Source organism: Punica granatum, unplaced genomic scaffold (genome assembly GCF_007655135.1).
Source record: "Punica granatum isolate Tunisia-2019 unplaced genomic scaffold, ASM765513v2 Contig00443, whole genome shotgun sequence".
NCBI classification, from domain to species: domain Eukaryota; kingdom Viridiplantae; phylum Streptophyta; class Magnoliopsida; order Myrtales; family Lythraceae; genus Punica; species Punica granatum.
Genome location: NW_022204351.1, coordinates 323 through 5139, shown reverse-complemented (window position 1 = coordinate 5139; position 4817 = coordinate 323). Strand labels below are relative to the sequence as shown.

Here is a 4817-nt window from a genome sequence, read left to right as displayed (position 1 = left end):
TTGCAAGTCGGATCAATACTTCCCCGATGTTATTGCTTCTCATCCGAAATTCCCAGCTCGGGTTTGTCAAAAGAACAGCACATATCGTGAAGCAGAGCGGGGTTTTGGTACACGCCAACTATCGGATTCCAACTATATTATCATTCACTGATAGAAACCAAACCAGGACAATTTGTTAATCCAAACTCAACTCAAAAGCAACATAGCGAGAACTTTATGAATGCGGTGAATGCCTCGTCTTGCATTCAGTAGGGCCCTTCCCCTATCTATATACAATATTACAGAAACAGAGACGATTTATCGAAATGTGCTGAGTAGGATGGAGTAGATCTCTGATTGTAAGATCTTTCGAGTCACCATCAAGATCACGTGACAATTGGCACTACATCATGTTGCAAACCCCGTTCACGAAGCCGAAAGGATTTGAATTCATGGAAAGTCACGAGCCATATATTTATGATTTGCATTTATAATTGATTGGGTTTGATTATTGAATATCTATAGACGAGTTGTCCACTAGAGAAACCACCGTTTTCAGCTTTACCATCTCCGGTTAGGAGGAAAATTTGGATTGGAAAGTTCATCAGCTCTCCCAAATGAAAACTATAAAAGTAGTCTTAAAACCATGAAGGCCTCCATCATCTCGAGGTGAGTAATTTATATTACAAATCGATTAGTTGGGAGATAATTCGACATTAACTAGAAAGCGAGGTTTCCGTGCAAATATGTCAAGAACTTTCTACTGTTGAAATATATACAGTGATGTAATACTTTTTTTTTTTTTTTGCTAAAACGAGATATCCGGACTTCGCCCCACTAATTTCCAAAGCTCCGTGAACTCCCGGCGACTCACAAAACAGGTAATCACGTCAAAGGCGCTCTGGTGGCTCCTAGGAGTTTCAAACCCCGAGATCAAGTGCATACTTAAACTCCTCCTTACCACTAGGCTAAAGAGTTTACAGTGATATAATACATGAAATCTGATATATTGTTCAGCCTTTCTGTCTCTCTTTTTTTTTCTTTTTTTTTAATAGTTCATTAGTCTTTTTGTTCGTGGAATGGAATTAAGTACATTCACTTGAGTGAGCTGAATATTAAGATCGCTCAATATTTTCAAGGTAAGGGATTATTTCCATATATAACGCTATAAATATGTAGAAGTCTAAGTAAGAAATTAACTTTATAAAGGCTATAATGGAATAACTTATACCTTAATATTTGATTGGCTTTCAATACGATAACCAATAACTCGGCCTGCACACACTCGCAAGCCTTTCGCCTAGCTTTACTTAAGCATGCATTCCTTGTCATCAACTAATGAATATCTGGAGAGCTCTGCATCAAAGCTAAGAAAGCAAAATTGGTGCCATCTTGCTTGAGCCAGAATTTTTCTGAAACATAATGATTCCACATTTCTGAAGGCCACACCTATAAATCAGTCATTTTTTACAATACAAGATAGAAAATTACAAACCATTCTTCTATAATAACTTTTCTACTGAAATCGGGCAAGTCGGTTAATCTGTATTCAACAAGAGGGGTACTGCAGATAAGCACTGCTTCTAAATTCATCTATAATGCCATCATTCATGCCAAAAATAACTCGAAGAGCAAAGGCTATGTAAGGACAGTTGCTTTCCCTTAGACAAGAAGAGCAAATAATAATAGCAGCCGTAGCAGAAAACTGAGCATAATGAACTCAGAGATCTGCTCTGTTTGGGTACCGAGGGAACGGAATAACATCTCTGATGTTATCAATACCAGTAGCAAATAGAATCATCCGCTCAAAACCTAACCCAAACCCACTGTGCTTTACGGTACCATAACGTCGAAGGTCAAGGTACCATTCATAGGGTTCGAGAGGCAGCCCCATCTCTGTAATCCTGTCAGAAAAAAAAATGCCAACAAATTTAAAAACAAAAAACAAATAAGGAGAACTGCAGATCCAACAAAAATTTGGAGGTCCTTTCAGAATCAATTAATTTTTGCACCTTTAAGTTTGTCTGTATAGGTTTTAACAATCTGCACCATGCTGTTCTAAGTTTGGCGTTGAGACCCTTTTTTTCTTTTAACAACTTACCTTCAAGTGCCAAATTTTGTTCTACTTAGCACCATATAGCTAACACTATTCTTCCTGACTATACATCACCTCTCAGCAACTCATTCAATCTCGGCAACCTCACCCTCTTTTTTCTTCCTGGCGCAGCTTTCTAAAATGTGTTGTGGATTATACATGGAATCAAATAAAAATTAAAGTTATGTACTATTCAGCATGCGCGACCTTAAACTCAAGACTACAAGGCAAAGATAAGTGACATGAAAACTTCAAGGTGCAAACCGGTCTGCAAGCAAAACTTGAAAGTAGAAAAGATGGTTTGCAGTTAAAACAATGCATCCCAAATTAGCCAGCACCTTATGTCAAGTTCCATAAGAGCAAGTAAAAGCGACTTGTTACCTGTCCCTGATAATCTCGTAGCGCTCTTCCCTTTGGCTTCCACCAATCAGTTCTCCCACCTACAGTCCCAGGAATCAGTAAGACTGATTTCTTAATATACGAGTTTTACAGTAGAAGAGTGGACCAACCTTGGGTACAAGGACATCCATAGCTGCCACAGTTTTCCCGTCATCATTAAGCTTCATATAGAACGCTTTAATTCCTTTAGGGTAATTGTACACGATAACGGGCTTTTGAAATATCACCTCGGTCAAGTATCTGTAGTTGGACAATAATATCTTTAGTACCTATCACGAGAGCAAACATTGTTCTAATCAAGAAGCATACCTTTCATGTTCAGATGCTAGATCCATTCCCCATTCCACCTTATTCTCAAACTCTTTACCACCCTTTACAACCTCCTCTAGCATGGCGACTGCTTCCGTATATGAAACCCGCTCAAAGGGAGTAGAACCAACCATTCTTAGTCGATCGATGCAGCCTTTGTCATAGTTCTTGGCCAAGAATTCCATGTCATCAAGACAGTTGTCAAGCAACCATTTGCACAGAAATTTCACGTACGCCTCCGCGCAGTTCATATCGTCCTTCAAAAACATCAGGAATTTAATAACTAAATTTTCCCATATTCATGCCAGACAAATATCCAGCACACACTCCAACTACTATAAAAACTAATGCGACCATCAGCTGGAAGTATCACTACGATTAAGCAGATGATAAAGGCTCGGAATTTTTACCTTCAGCTCAGCAAAAGCTATTTCAGGCTCCACCATCCAGAATTCTGCCAAATGCCTCGAAGTGTTCGAGTTCTCAGCACGGAAAGTCGGCCCGAAAGTATACACGCTACTGACAGCACAAGCAAAAGTCTCCACCTGCAATTGCCCTGAGACAGTCAAGAAGGCTTGCCGGTCAAAAAAATCTTTCGAATAATCAATCTTCCCATCTTTCACAGGGAGGACACCGGGTTTAAGTTTTGATCTCTCTTCAAGCCTCGAGTGATTTTCTTTGGCTTTGTGCAACTCAGCCACAGCAGCATCAATCTTTGGTTTGCCCGTTTTAGCAGATTTCAGCTGAGAAACCTCCGCTCCCTTCTCGTCAATGGCAAGCTTAGCAGCTTCGATGTCAGCCTCAGTTGGAAGAGGAGACTTGAGCAGCTTCTCGGCATCACTGATCAGAGTTGTCACTTGGAACATTTCGCCGGCACCCTCGCAGTCACTCGTTGTAATGATCGGAGTGTGAATGTATAGGAAGCCATGCTTCTGAAAGAACGTGTGGGTTGCATAGGCCAATGCGTTGCGAATCCGAGCCACTGCAGATATCTGAAAGACAAGCATTGATTCTCAGCTCATCGTGCAGAATCCATAGCAACTCATATCGCGCTTCAAGGAAAGAATGGCATTTGCATAGACACAGAATCGAACTTGACGAAATTAAGGTTACCGTGTTAGTCCTCGGGCGGAGATGTACGACGTCCCTGAGGTTCTCGAGCTTGAGCTTGGTCTTTGGCAATGGGTACTTGGCCGGGTCAACCGGTCCGACATGGACAACCTCCTCGACACGGAGCTCGATATTCTGCTTCGTCCCCGGGGAGGATCTTCAGCACGCCGTCCAGCGCCACGCAAGTGCCCGTCGGGACGAGCTGCCCGGATCCGCCACGCGCGCCCACGCCGCAGTCCACAATGACCCTGAGGTTTGCGGGGCACGTGCCGTCGCTCACCTCGAGGAAAGCGAACGACCCGCCGCCCTGTTTCCGGCCTCTTCACCCAGCCTTCACCCAGCCGCCGACCCTGACACGCTGGCCGGCGAGCCCCGCGCCGCCGTCTGGGCGGCAGACGATCGACTGATGGGCGCGGTCCGAGAAACTCGTGCTTGGCCACGGTGGCGACGTCGCCGAGGTGGCGGCAGCCATTTGCTCCACTGGCGGCGCTTCCATTAGAGTGGGCTGACCCGTAAACCCTAAACTTCGTATCCTCTCTTTGCTATCGATGGGCGGGAGGGAGGGGAGGGGTCGAGTGTTGCGGGACCCGTTGAAATCACGTCCCAATTTTATAGAGGTTGGCACGTGGCGGAATCCTACTGGCATCTGGTTTTTTATTCGTCCACGTCGGATTGAAATACCCGTGGAGTCCAAGTCCAGTATGAGACTGCGCTCCACTAGCAAACCTTGCCGAGCAAGTAAACGGGAATTTAAGCAGGGTATCTATTCTTGGTCATGTATGTCATATGGAATCTATGTAATTATATGATTTCTTTACTTTATCCTGAGAATATTGTTTTTCTCTTCAAAATGTAGGGGAGGCATAATAAAGTTGTGCTAAGATGCTAAAGAATGATGAAACGTTTCCGAACGTTTCCGAAATTA

General features: G+C 43.3%; 1 pseudogene; it reads right to left on the bottom strand.

The window, feature by feature from the left end:
• Window positions 1–1375: 1375 nt before the first annotated feature.
• Window positions 1376–4403, bottom strand: LOC116190454 (annotated as a pseudogene).
• Between the last annotated feature and the right edge of the window lie 414 nt (window positions 4404–4817).